Genomic DNA, 15,894 nt, shown 5'->3' on the forward strand with positions numbered 1-15,894 from the left:
AAAGTTTAATTAAGTGCTATTTTTAAGTCACTTTAGTCATTATACGTCAAATATAAAATTTTCCAAAAACTTTTTTATATTTGCAAAGTATAATTTAGCATTACATTTTTGGGAATTACCTTGCATAAAAATATAGACTCATGGAATCGTAGAGAAATTGAATAGTTACAGGGAATTCAAAAGTTGAAAACTTGGCATAGAGTCAGTTATTAGTAGTTCTAAAAGAAATTTGAATTTAAATATGTTGTTGTAAATACAGATAGCACAGTTAGGGAAAGTCAATATAGATAGGCTCAAGCAGTGTTGAAGTCACTGTGTAATACTTTCTCCTTTGAGTCAGACTGCCCAGTTTGAACTATATTTGAATATCATATATATGTGTGTATTTTATATATATGTATAATTACTCCTTATATGATAAATTCGTATTGACTTAGCATCAATTAATAATAAGCAACAATTGATTGATTCAAGCAATTATATTTATAATTCAGTATAGCCTTACATAATTTCTATTCTAACTTTGGAATTTAACACCAACATCAAATGTGTAAAATTCTAGAGTAAAACAAATAGCAATTACACAAGAGATGACGTAGCAGCTGTCAGCTTCTGCAAAGAATGGCAGTGCACCAATTCCCTTGGCATTCGTGAAGCTGTTATCATGGCTGCTGTCGCCTCTGTCTTTGCTGAGGTTAACAGCAATCATAAGATACTTTTTTGGTTCATTTACTCAGTCTGTTGATTAACATAGATTCAATGCCAGAACACTGCTACAATCAACTGAAATTTCATTTAGACATCAACATTCAAGGATGCTCTTCTGGTAGTATTGGTTTCAAAGTATATTTTAGAACATTATACACTATTTCAAGGTAATTAATTATGACGTGTGTGTGTGTGTGTGCACGCGCGTGCATGCGTGCACAGGCATGTGTATTTTTCCTCCCTGTGTATGTGTATATCTCTTTGTGGGCACATATGGCTTTCACAGCAGTAAGCGGTAATACATTTAGTGTTCAGAGTCTCAAAGATTATACTCCCTGTCACCAAAGCCATATGCTCACTGGTCTCATCATTCTATGAATGTGTTTGGAAGTCCTGAATAATCACTCCATACATTTACATAATGTTGTCAGTTTTAAAAGCCCATTCATATTCATTACGTTGCTTGATAATGACTTCTATACAACCCAGTGACAAAAGCAAAATAGAAACTAATATAACATTTTGAAGGTGAGAAATTGAGGTTCTAGAGGTTAAGTAAATGTCCAATATGACATTTGGATCAGGCACTTAGATGCCAAATCTGCTAACTGCATGTCTATGGTACTGTTTTTGTTTCTCCCCCATAGGAGCAAATAATCCTTTCCAGAATCAAGTAAGCCATATTCCTGATAGCACGCCAAGAGGAGATATGCAAGCATTTTCCCTATTTTGACATTGATTAACGCATTTCTGATTACCCCATTTTGGATAGGTATCACTATGATCAAAGTTTAGTAAATCATGATAATCTTTAGGTCATATCTGGTTTCCCAAGGATATAAACAGTGACTCACATTTGAGCATATTTAATATTTTGCCTAAAATAAATATCATAACCCTTCAGAAGCTTACATTCAGAGAAGAAAAAAATATTTTAATAGTACATTTTAATCTCCATAAATAGCGTCTTAAAATCTTTGTTGTCCTTTTTCTCTCATAGACTAATTCTATAATTAAGCTTCTTAAATTAATTAAATAACGAGGCCATCAGACTGAGGTGGCTCTAGTGCAGTGGCAGCCCATATAAGCAAACCAATAGCTAAGGCTGTAAATGTCTCAAGGCTATGAAACTGAAACTTAAAGGCAACCCATTACAAAAGCCAACTAGGCTTTAAGCTATGGGTCAAATAATTGCTTTGCTTTGCATCTGCCTTTTCTGTAAAAACGTCTCTCCCCCAGCTCCTGTCAGTGGTATGCTCCTAATCACTTCCGGTTTGGTGCTGCCTATTCAAATAGATTTTTTGCTCAAATAAACTCTTAAAAATTTTAACATGCCGGGCGCCTGGGTGGCTCAGTTGGTTGCGCGACTGCCTTCGGCTCAGGTCATGATCCTGGAGTCCCTGGATTGAGTCCCACATTGGGCTCCCTGCTCAGCGGGGAGTCTGCTTCTTCCTCTGACCCTCCCCCCTCTCATGTGCTCTCTCTCATTCTCTCTCTCTCAAATAAATAAATAAAATCTTTAAAAAAAAAATTTTAACATGCCTCAGTTTATCTTTTAACAAGCTTCTTCCCAAATACTGTTGCCATTTTGTTTTCATCAACACTTGAGAGGAGACATGACACTTCTGAAGTTGGGATAGAGTTCTGAGTAGTCAAAGAGTACTGATCATTGGATGATAAAAACATAAAGAACTCATGAACCAGAAATTCCACTTCTATGCTGAAAAAAACAAAAAAGGAATTCTTGCACATGAATACACCAAGACACATTCAGAGATATTTATCACAGGTTTGTTACAATAGCACAAATCAGGAAAAGCCTGAAATATCAGTCTAGGGAAATAAATAAGTGCTTGTCTGTGTTTATCACCACTTACAATCCTGAAATCACACTGTTGAATAAATATAGCATGCTTGATAATCTCACTTAGAGAATAAAATCATTAACAAAACTCAAAATCTCAAAAACAATACTGTTTATATACATATCTGTTGTAACTTCAGCATTTGTTAGAGTAGATCTCCAGCATATGGAATGCTGAGCCACTGTTCAACAAAAGACTATAAGGGAAAATTAAATAGAGAAGATTATTACTCACAGGTCCTGGAGAAGGTACTCAGGAAGATTAAGGCAGGGTGCAGGCAGAGAGAGCATAGCAGGCAGGACCTGGGGTACATGTCTGTATTAGGGTTGATGGGTGGACTGCTTTGACTTCCTGGGCTAAAGCCAGATTGGTCAGTTCAAACCAGAGAGAGTGGGGTTATGATAAGCTTCACCTGGGTTTTACCTAAGGTACACACAAGGCTGGGAGTAGTCATATCAGGAACTACATTTACCTAAGACTCTACAGGTGGTTTTTAGGACATGTGCTGGCAAGAAGGGAGAGTATCAGTTAAAGGCCCCTGCAGGCCATGAGGCCACACGAAACGAATGCCCAAGGCAGCAATATTCCGGTGTAGTAATCTCCCTTTATGTCTTGAATACAAAATAAAAGGAGCTTTAATCACATGTTAATTATTTTTTCAATTTGGGGTGCTTGGTACATAAGCATTTATTTTACTTAAAAAATAACAATATTTAGAGTACTTGTCTGCAAAATTTTCCTCCTTTCACTATGATAAATTAGAATTTCCTCTATTGTTTTTTAATGTAGGAATCTGTTTTTTTAAAAATTAAGAAAATTATTGTAAAATGAACATGAAATTCACTTTAAAAAATCACGGTGATCCTCACAGAAAGCATGTCCCTTAGTGTTATCTTATTTAACTCTGCAGCAGCATAGCATTTTCAGAAAACAAGAGGAGAGGGGCGCCTGGGTGGCTCAGTTGGTTAAGCGACTGCCTTCGGCTCAGGTCATGATCCTGGAGTCCCGGGATTGAGTCCCGCATCGGGCTCCCTGCTTGGCAGGGAGTCTGCTTCTCCCTCTGACCCTCCTCCCTCTCATGCTGTCTGTCTCTCATTCTCTCTCTCGCAAATAAATAAATAAAATCTTAAAAAAAAAAAAAAAGAAAGAAAACAACAGGATTTGTAGATGATACTCTAGAGAACTAAACTCACTGAAAAACTTCTATAACTTTAACCATGCATAATGAATCAATCTTTTCTATCAACGAATGTATTGGTGAAAGCTTTTGAAGATTAATTATGCTTTACATAAATTTTATTTACATAAAGAACTAGAATAACCATTCAGATTATTTTACAGAGGACTTTTTTTAAATTATAGAAGTATGAGAATACTTTGAGGTACACATATAATTTGCCCTATAAAATAAAAACAACTATGTAACCCATAAAATCATTTAGATTACCATCACATTTGCCAAATCTGAGCTATTAATTAGTTTATTTGCCAAATACTTTTAAAGAAATGACTTAATGCATTAAATAATTAAATAGGACAGAATAAACTGTTCCTATTCAAATATATATTAACATAAATATATATTATGTAATATATATATACACACACAGAATGACTGAGTTCACTAAATGCTATGTGTGTAAAGGCTGCATGAATCGGATGAGCACTGTAAAGTAGTGTCAAGTCAATGGTGAGATATGGAGCAGATGTGGGAGGACTATCACTATGAAAGGTATTTGATCTGTGGGATCACAGAAATGCTATCAAGGCCAGGTAGAGAGCAGAAGAGAAATAGGCATTCCTCTTAAGTAACAAGAAACTGTCTTGGTCAGGGATTCAGGAGAGAGAAAGAGTGGTTGGCACTGGGTTGGCTGCAGAGGTGAAGGTGAGCAGACACTATTCTCATTGCTTTTGGGCTGTAAGTTGCAACATAAAAGGCAACATAAGTGGATCACATGAACAAAAGCAAAAGGATGTTCTTGCTGCTCTTTTGGGTTTATATTGTTTGAAAGAGTGTAGTGGTAGGATTTCAACTTTTATAAGAAAAAAATATGGCCATTATCATCTTGTATTATCTCCATGAAAAATATTACATAATTAAAATCAGATAATTAACACATTTCCATATACAAATACTGGGTGTTTGAAATACCAGTGTAAAGCAAATCTTTGAGCATGTAGATGATATTACCAAACAGGGTGAATATATATGCCTTTTACTTTATTGGAACAAATAAATCTAGCAATAAGAACATCTGCACTTGGAATAACATATGCTTCAGATTCAGATATCAATAAATAAAAGAATAAAACATGAATTTTAAGCACTCTACTTAAATATTCCTCCATCTGGAAAAGAAGTAATGCCATAAAAATAGGGTTATTTCATCTTTATTGATACGATCATCTTCAGTTTTCCTTACCCACAAACAAAATAAAATGAGTAACTGAAGCAATTATCTGATAATTCATGCCACATTGTTGTTGTTGTTGCTTAAATTGAATGAATATCTAGATAGCTGGACCAATTTTCCACTTTACTTTTGGTATATGATTAAATCATTAAGAAATATATTACTATGGCATGTAAACTGGCATTTTCCCGTTAACTTCAAATAAATATTTTGAAGACTGTTCTCTAATTTTTTTTTTCCAGTTTCAAAATTATGCTGACATATCTTTAAAATTTCTGGGTGTTTCATTGAGTCTTTGGGTATTTAGACATTCTATTTTATTTCACAAAATTGAAAAATCATCGAAGAACTCAGAAGTCAGTGTTATAATTTTCCTTCTGATGTATTTAAAAAAATGTCAAACGTAGTATATTCAGCTTGAAAATTGGTTGCATTAACTGTCTAGAAACACCTAGTCTGCAGTTACATGACCATTTCAGTATCAAATTCCCTGATAAACTACTTGTTGAGTGACTACTCCGTTTAAGAGACTGGTGTGATACACTGAAAATTCAGACACTGGTTCATTATTATGGATGTAAAGAAGAAGCCATATTTAAAATCAAATAGGCTTCAAAAGGTAATAAATGCATTTTAAACTATTGTTATTAATGGAGACTTAAGACTCACGCCAACCAGGGGTGCCTGGGTGGCTCAGTCGTTAAGCGTCTGCCTTCGGCTCAGGTCATGATCCCAGGATCCTGGGATCGAGCCCCGAATCGAGCCCCGAATCGGGCTCCCTGCTCCGCGGGAAGCCTGCTTCTCCCTCTACCACTCTCCCTGCTTGTGTTCCCTCTCTCGCTGTGTCTCTCTCTGTCAAATAAATAAATAAAATTTAAAAAAACAAAAAAAAAAGACTCATGCCAACCAAATGTGTAAAATGTTTGCATCTTGCTATGGATGAGAAAAAAATGCTTTGGAAAGTTGGAGATAGAATGCTGACTTGATACTAAGGTCTTATTGTTAATGTTAATTTTGATAATATTGTAGGAGAGATAAAGAAGGAAGGATGAAGAAATATTTGATCCACACATACTGAATCATTTATGGATAAAAAGCTATGACATTTGAGTTTTGCTTTGGAACACTCCAGTGAAGAGGTTGAGATGTGTGGGTATAGAGTTAAAACAAGATGGCCAAAATTTAATAATCATTGTAGTAAGTCAGGTGTACACAGAGGGTGTTCATTGTAGACAAGTGTCATGATCACCTTGACTTTACGGGCCAGGAATAGTTATAAATGCTTTTCATATGTTAACCTTTATAATCTTCACAAAAACTCTATAAGATAGGTATACTATTTTCTCTATTTTATAGATTCATAAACTGAGGCCCAGAGAAATTAAATATTTGGTCAGATATATCTCTGCATATTTTAACAAATATTATCTTAGATCCTCAGACAGAAAATAGGTTATTTTAAGTTAGTGTCACATTTCTAGAAAAGCATGTTCAATGATCCTACCATTAAAGTGAAGAGATCTAGGGAGAAATGGATGCTACCAATTTCTTCTTTCCTTTCACTCTATTTTTATTATTCTAATGCATTTTTATCACCAGAAAACTAGGCTTGCAAGATTTTATTTTATTACGGGCATGCCTGAAATGTTACAGGTAAAGCAAGGATGCTTTTGAGAAAAATCAGAAACTGGAAAGAAGACAGTAAAGCCGGTATAAAGACACAATTTGATAGTTATTAAATGACAGGAAGAGGGGAATTATCCATATTTTTTTCTTATGTACAAAATAAGCCTGGTATGATATCCACAGCCAATTTTATCTGGAAGTTGGGATCTCTCTCTCTCTCTCATCTGCCTGGCCAACTATTGATCAATCTATGTTGCTATTACCTTCATGACTCCATCCTTCACTATGAGCTGCATTTTGCATAGTGAGGAGTTGTTGCGGGAGGTCACTGAGAAGATGTGAATGTCAGTTAACCCACAAGCTGGACTGGGGAAATTGGAGGCTCCCCAATACCCCTGTCCTTGGAACACATGTTCTCCTTGTCTTCCCTGATCCCAGAAGAATCCCCAAGGATACAGCTTTGAGATAGAAATGCAGTGTTGACACTACCTGAAGAGTATAACGTAGATGAACACAGTTGAGGCCTCTATATGAACTTTTAAGCTTTGGCAGGCAGGTGCATAAAACCACATCTTGCAGTCATCCAAAACAGGCTTCGTAGGTAAGTTCCCTTGCTTATTAACTCTGCCACCTGGAGTGGTCTGGAGTGGTCTGGAGTGGTCTACCTTTCTTTGGTCTCTCCCTTCTCTCAGGGAGTACTTACTGCACAATTTAAGCCTACACCCTGGAGGTTGTGAACCAACAAAAGTACATAAAATAGAAGTACAGTTTGAACGGTTCTTAAAAACAAAAATTCATTTAACTATAATTTAAGTAAAAAAATGAAACATTTCTAGAATTCAGAAGCTCACAGCAAAGTCCTCCCTCCACTTTAATAATAATTTCAATACTGAAATATGTGATAATGAATTTATTATTTGTAATAGTTACATAAAAATATGCATTCCTAAAATATAAAATCATTTTCTAGATTGTGAACTTATAAATGGAATTATATTTATTATTTTGTGATTGCTTCTTTCAAAGAAGCTTATATTTGTGAAATGTATTTATGTTGTTACTTACAGCTGCAATTAATTCATTTTCCTTGCTTTAAGTATTTCAATGTGCGATTATATACCAAGACTTATTTTTTAAAAGATTTTATTTATTTATTTGACAGAAAGAGAGAGAGAGAGAGAGAGTGCTCACAAGCAGGGGGAGTGGCAGGTAGAAGGAGAGGGAGAAGTAGGCTTCTTGCTGAGCAGAGAGCCCAATGCAGGGCTGGATCCCAGGACCCTGGCATCATGACCTGAGCTGAAGGCAGATGCTTAACTGACTGAGCCACCCAGGCACCCCTATACCAAGATTTATTAATAAATATTTCTGCTTAGTGGATTTGTAGGCTATTTCCAGTTTATTATAATTTCATCTCTATCATATATTTTATCATACATATCCTGGCACACATACAAAGTTTCTCAAGGATGCATACCTAGGAATGAAGTTAGAAAGTCATAGGGTGTGCTTAATACCTTTTTAACTAGATAATGCCAAACACTTTATAAAACAATTGTAGCAATATTTAATCCCTGCTACTTTAGTCATAAAAAATAATAGTATTATTAAAATTTATATTGCATTATATTTTCTAAGTTAATTTTTTTTTACTTTTTTGACCTTTTTTAAATTTTATTATATTATGTTAATCACCATACATTATATCATTAGTTTTGATGTAGTGTTCCATGATTCATTGTTTGCGTATAACACCCAGTGCTCCATTCAATAGTGCCCTCTTTAATACCCATCACCGGGCTAACCCATCCCCCACCCCCCTCCCCTCTAGAACCCTCAATTTGTTTCTCAGAGTCCATAGTCTCTCATGGTTCTTCTCCCCCTCATACCACCCTGAACGTGCCCGATCTCCTCTAAGTTAATTTTAATATTACTTTAAAACTTAATCATTTTTCATTTTATTTTATTTTATTTTATTTTATTTTATTTTATTTTATTTTATTTTATTTTTTAAAGATTTTATTTATTTGACAGAGAGAGATAAAGCGAGAGAGGGAACACAAGCAGCGGGAGTGGGAGAGGGAGAAGCAGGCTTCCCGCGGAGCCGGGAGCCCGATGTGGGGCTCGATCCCAGGACCCTGGGACCATGACCTGAGCCGAAGGCAGACGCTTAACGACTGAGCCACCCAGGCGCCCCTCATTTTTCATTTTAAATATGAGATTGAACACTTTAACATTGAATCACTTGTATAATGGTGACATTGTCAACTGCTTACTGACATATTTTGCATAATCTTGATAACATTATTTAGAAAGTTTCCCTTTTTTAAAAGATTTTATTTATTTGAGAGAGAGAGACAGAGAGAGCGAGCAAGAGCACAAGCGGGGGAGGGGAGGGGCAGAGGGAGAAGCAGACTCCCCGTTTAGCAGGCTGCTGGATACAGGGCTCCATCCCAGGACCAAGAGATCATAACCTGAGCCAAAGGCAGACACTTAACCGACTGAGCCACCCAGGTATTTTAATCTAGGTATACACATGAGAGGAAATATATTTAGTGCACTGCATACTAATGACTTTTGCCTATGTTATTGTTTTCATTCAACTTTTAATGTAGTGTATTTTTGGTCTCATGCCAAAACCTGCCTTGTCTTCAAGGAGAGTTCCTCTAGTAGATGTTTATGGAGCCATATGAAATATGCACTTAAAAGACAGCACAATAAAATTAGATTTTGCCACCTTTTGACTCCTTAGACATAGGTCCAAACTTATTATTTGTTGCATTGTTTTGTGTATACACTTTTTAAGCTGGTACACACTACACAGATGGTAACTGACTTATGATGTTTCGACTTACAGTTTTTCGACTTTATGATGATGTGATAGCATGCCCATTCCGTAGAAACCATACTTCAAATTTTGAATTTTTATCTCTTTCAAGGCTAATAATATGTGATACAATATTCTCTCCTGATACTGGGCAGTGGCAGTGAGCTGCAGCTCCTGGTTACACACATGATCACAAAGTTAACAACTGATACATTTACAACCATCTGTACCCATACAACCATTCTGGGTTTTTCCCCCCACTTTCAGTACAGTAACCATAAACTATATCAGATATTTAACACTTTATTGTAAAATAAACATTTGTGTTAGATAATTTTGCCTAAATGAAAGGTAATGTAAGTGTTCTGAGCACGTTTAAGGTAGGCTAGGCTAAACTACGGTGTTCAGTAAGTTAGGTATATTAAATGGATTTTCGACTTAACAATATTTTTAACTTATGATGGGTTTATAGGGACATAACCCCATTGTAAATGAGGAAGATATGTAAACATAAACAAAACTGAGGAGACTAAATCATGATTCATCTATAATTTCAAGGTGCTTATGTAGCTAGCACCTTAAAATGATTAAAAATACTCATATATCCCACTTAATCTCTAACTGTAAGCAGTATTCTTATCTATTAGGAAAACAATTAAAGTTTTTTAGAAGATATAGTATCATCATCCAATGTCCCGATACAGAGAAAGTTCATCTACCAATGGCAGAGAGAGTCTGAGTCCTAGTTATAGCTTCATCTCTGGGGAGACTAGGTAGCCATCTGGTTATGATCAATTATATCTGATCCCTTCAACCTTGGAGATGGTATGATACATACTTGTATTACTCATTTTATCTTTGCCAGCACAATCACCAGAAGGCTCACAGATTGACTGATCCATCAGTGTACATACATATATACATGTGGTATCATGCAACATGGTATCATCAATATACAGCATTGTCTTGGATCAAGAGATTCCATTTTACAGCAAGGAAAGTGTGAAAATGTGCTCATGATCCCAGATTTCCCCAATTTTATCATATATCTCATTCATCATTCAGAAGCAACAAGTATTAAAGAATAATGGACTACATCTCCTGAAGACTTAGCTAAGGAGCTGGCTTATGGACAACTTTGATGAGTTGGAGAGGAGTCCTCAATCATAGAGTATGTACACTGGATAAGTAGCCAATATACAAGTTTGACCCCAATAGCTAGAATTCATAGGTCTTGGAGCCAAAGGGTGAAATTAGGACTGATGTCTCATAATCATTCCTATAAATCCACTTGAGGAATTTGGGCTGCTTCTCTCTGTAATCTTAAGTTCAGATTGGTTTGAGACCCTTTTATTCCTCAGTCTTGCAGCTAAGGGTTGTATCTCTCAGTAAAATCTTATTACAGAAGTTTTGTGTCAGTCTCTATTTTCATGGGAAACTGGGTTAAAACAGTAAGTATTCAATATGTACGTTTAAAATTTTTATTTAGTGGTCAGATGAACCTAGGGGCTAGATTACTTAATTGGAATTTATATCCTTAATAATTTAATATGAGACCTCAATTTTAAAGGAGAAGATTTTTTTGGTTAGTAAATTGTTTTCATTTATAATAATTGGTCTTTTTCACTCTGAAAATTTTTTGATAACCCTTCATGGTAGACAGAAAACATGGTATCTCAGCCTCCTCACTATGTAAACCTAGCTATGTTAAATTCTGCATTTATAATTTTCTTTAGCCATAGAATTCAAATAATCATAACATCATTGCCTATTTGTTTTCAATTTTATGCTGATAAAATTGATATTAAAATGTTTTGAAAGTTATTTTTCTTCACCAGCTGCAAGTCATAAGGTCCCTAACTAAACATTTATTTTTCTTTGTCACTTATCACTACCTATAATTCATTGTGTAGTGAGTTACCATTGTTGTCAATAGAGTAGCACATTCCCAGACTTCTTGTAAATTTCTGACAAGACTATTTGTGGAACTCCTTCACTTTCGATGGAAGTTGTTTATCATATTACCTGCATCTCATCCACCCTCATACAACATATATGTGACACAATCAGAGATGGATATGCATTTCAGATATGACAAGAAATATTACTCTGGTATCTACATATGGATTTTTTTTTTTAAGAGAGAGAGAGAGTGAGCAAGTCGGGGGAAGGTGCAGAGGGAGAAGGACAGAGAGAATCTGAAGCAGGCTTCATGCTCAGCATGGAGCCCAACGGAGGGCTTGATCTCACAACCCTGAGATCGTGACATGAGCTGAAATCAAGAGCTGGACACTTAACCAACTGAGTCACCCAGGTGCCCCAGAAACCTCTATTTTTAAGTGTTTTGTGATTTTTAAGTGTTAAGCTGTGATGCAGTCGCTCTTAATTTCACACTAAAGATACCTGTAATGCTGAGGAAATGGTAAATACTCAAAATGCCACAAAATTAAAAATAAAGATATCCAATAAATAATGTAGTAAAAATATATATATATTAGTTTATGGACTTCAGAGCTGGGTTAAAAATATGTTAGCTAAGTTATAATTAAGATTTAGGGTGCCTGGGTGGCTCAGTCGGATAAGCGTCTGCCTTCAGGTCGGGTCATGATCCCAGGGTCCTGGGATTGAGTCCCATGTCCGGCTCTCTGCTCAGTGGGGAGCCTGCTTCTCCCTCTGCCTGCCACTCCCCCTGCTTGTGCTCTCTTTCTCTCTTTCCCTCTCTCTCTCTCTCTGTCAAATAAATAAATAAAATCTTAAATAAAAAAAGATTTAGTGTATGTATGTCCACTATTCTTTTAATAAATCAGGAAAAGATGTGTTATATCCTCTAAAGTCTTTTTTTTCATTTTCCTAGGTAACTAAATTCCTTATTAGCCAAAAAATGGGAAATTTGTAATTATTCTGTACAAGGACATTTATGGAAGGTAACAAAAGCAATATGCCTTCAAATCTGACCATATACAATTATGAGAGAGAGCTAGAAAGCACCGGTAGGAAAAAGAAGAGAGATGAAAGCAGTTAGGGCACATTGTCTACTAATATTTTTCAGCTATTTACTCTCATTTAGTATTAAGAAATGGGAAGGGAAAATATAAATATTTCTCACCTTTAGACAACAAAGATACCTACGTAAATATCAGTAAATGAGTTTGTGATGGAATTTATGGAAACCAATTTACCATACAGATAAAATCCTCTAGAAGGCGAATCATGCTGCTCTTGGTAGACAGTGCAAGGGCCAAGGACTGGTCATCAAATCCATCTGTTGAAAGTTACAATTTTAAATAGGCCTCAATCTCTTGAAGAATAAAATAAAGATTAAAAAATATGGCAATTAAGAAAAATACTATAGTATAAGTTAAAGGATTATCATGTTAAAGACTCAAAAAAAAGTGCATTGGAGAAAAATGTTTGCAGTATCTAGAACAAACTTTTCAAAAACTACTTGACATCCTTGAGTAAATTCAATAATCTTGTTATCTATGAAACAAACAAAAAAACACTGTATAGGGAAAATAGATTGAGAAGAAAATAGAATGAGAAATTTCTCTATGTAGAGAAATCCCTTGTCTATTTTATCTCAACATTACATATCATACACATTCAGAATTGTTGGCAAACTTAAACTGTTCTCCTTTAAAATAAAAAGATAGAAGTTTTTTGTTTTGAAAGCAAATGTTTCAAAATGTATGATTAAAGCTAAATTGAGATTCAACATAGATTCTTTTATTATCTCTTCTTTATATGTCAAGAAATAAACGTGAAAGATTAATTACTTGGCCAGGGTCATACATCTAATAAATGATGAAGCAATAGTATAATACAAACTGAGTTATTATACACTATGCTATACTGTTTTTCTTCAGAAGAGAAAATGTTAAGAAAATACTAACCACTACTATCACCACCCCCACCACCAAAAAGAACAAAAAGCAGAAAAGAAAATTATGAAAGGTCAAATATATCTAATCTAAAGTTAATATGAATTAAAATTACTTCAGAAAACAGAAATTATAACATAAGACCAAAATCAATAAAGATACATTCTTCTGCAGGAGAGACACTAATTAAAAAGTCTGCATAGAAAGACTAAAACTAATAGAAGCTGTGTAAAGATCATAAAAATACAATAAAATATAACAAAGGATAATAAAATCAGTATTAAAGTATGAAATGGGATATAGGGGTATAGATCATCATGTATATACTCAGTCAACCAATATTCAGGAAGTGTGTTCAGTACACATGTTTTATATGGCAAAATAAAAATATATACGCGTCCTTACCATCATCAAAGTAATACTTAAGTGAGATTAATAATCAGACAAATAACAGAAACCATTTTTATACATATTATGAAAGAAAATTTACTGACATGTTATAAAAGCTATTGCACTTGTTAAGTTTTAGGTAACTGATACTCTTTTGTCAATATATGTAAAATAAATGATACTAGAAACACCAGGAGATATATTTTCTGGAATTTTTATTTTATCAACAGAAGGAGGATCAGAGCAGTATTTTCTTAAAGATGCAGAGAAAGACAAAAACTTCTTTACCTTTTGTCTACATATCTGTTCTCTCAGATATTTATGCAAAAAATAATGAGAAACCATGCATAATTTGTTTTCTATTTTGTAGTCTAGAATAGACTATTCAGTAAAGAGTATTTCTATATTGTAGTCTAGAATAGACTATTCAGTAAAGAGTAACTGGAAGCCATATGCACAAGCTCAAACTCAGGTTACTATCATTATTTAGATTAAGATTTCCTTCTTTATTTCAATTTACAATTTGCTTTCTTTTTCTCACTATTCTATTTAGATACTGTGCAAATTATTAATAATAAAATACATTTATTTATTTTTCTGTTGGATTAAAATGCAAGTAAAATATCAAGAACTTCTATCAAAGATACCAGTACTTTCTCCTGAATTTCTCTCTGAATTTTAAATACTTGTTTTTTGAATCCCAGAAGCACCAATTCTTTCCTTAGAAGAGCTTACAAAACATATACAAATATGTTTGGATTACTTTGGGAAAAGAATGGTTATTATTACTGACATGATGGATCCAAACAGAAAGTCAAATTACATATAATATTTGAAACTCACTGAAAATGTTTCAGTTGTTTGATCTTTGGTTGATTTAGAAACTACATTATTCAAAGATGAAAATCTCTCATGTAATCTAACACATTTCTGTGACCTATTCTAATAGGAATTAGGAGCAACAGTCATTCAACGAAAAATTTAGTAGAAGACTGCTTTCCTCATAGAAAATACAAAGCCCCGATATGTATGAAAGCCAGTCCCAGATGTTGATAGACACCAGACATCAGGGTAGCTTTGAAATTCCTGCTGCTCAAATTTTTAAGGATTTGTAGAAAGAAGTGTTGGGAAAAGTTTAGTATTGCACATTGCATAACTGCACTTCATCTGCAGCATTAATAGGCAGCCTAACTTACTTACCTAATCTGAAATTCTTCAATGTTCAAATATCATCTATTAGTTATTAGTAGTAATAGTAGCAAAGTCATTGTTAATTTGTTTTATAACTCTGTTAGAACTCTAAGCATATTTAAAAACCTCCAAATAAACAGTATTTTATCATGTCTTGCATAACCAAAGTGAAGTAGTCCAACAGTGGTTTGGGATCCATAAAATGAACACTGATACATAGGTAGAATGCAGATCATACTCAATGCATCAAGCTTATAGAAGACAAGTTTTAACAATCTGCGATGCAATCAAAATGCATAGTTTGGGGGCCCCTGGGTGGCTCAGGTCAATTAAGCATCTGCCTTCGGCTCAGGTCATCATCTCAGGGTCCTGGGATCAAGGCCTGCATGGGGCTCCCTGCTAAGAAGGGAATCTGCTTCTCCCTTTCCCTCTGCCCCTCCCCTCCGCCTCCGCTGGTGCTTGTGCGCGTGCTCTTGTTCTGTCTTTCAAATAAATAAAATCTTAAAAAAAAAAAAAAGGCATAGTTTGATGGGTGTTAATTCCTATCTCCTCCCACCAGGGTTCCTCCCCAGGGGTATGCGAGTGGAAGATGGTGGGATTCTCCCAGGCTGCAGGGAAATGCAAAGTTGAGTTTTCCAAGCTTCACTATCATTCTCTTAGCCATGCCATCAAGAAACTGAAACATATTATCTTACATGGTTGCAAAAAGTTCTTTGAGAGAGTCACTTTACCTGTAAGATCCAGATTCTGGAAACAGTTATAATACCAAGAAGTTATAATAATAATAAATAATTATAATATAATATAATATAAATATAATAAACAGTTATAATACCAAGTCCATATGACTGTGCTATCCACAAGTTATATAACCTATTTCCTTGATTTGTTATAGGTATGTTTTTTTCACATGTTAGTTGGGATACACAGTGTAATTGATGGAGGCCTAATATAAATGTTGACCTGGTCTAAAATAGATTTTCTTCCAGAGGGAA

The sequence above is a fragment of the Neomonachus schauinslandi genome, chromosome 7, assembly GCF_002201575.2.
Source record: "Neomonachus schauinslandi chromosome 7, ASM220157v2, whole genome shotgun sequence".
In the NCBI taxonomy this organism is placed as follows: Eukaryota; Metazoa; Chordata; class Mammalia; order Carnivora; family Phocidae; genus Neomonachus; species Neomonachus schauinslandi.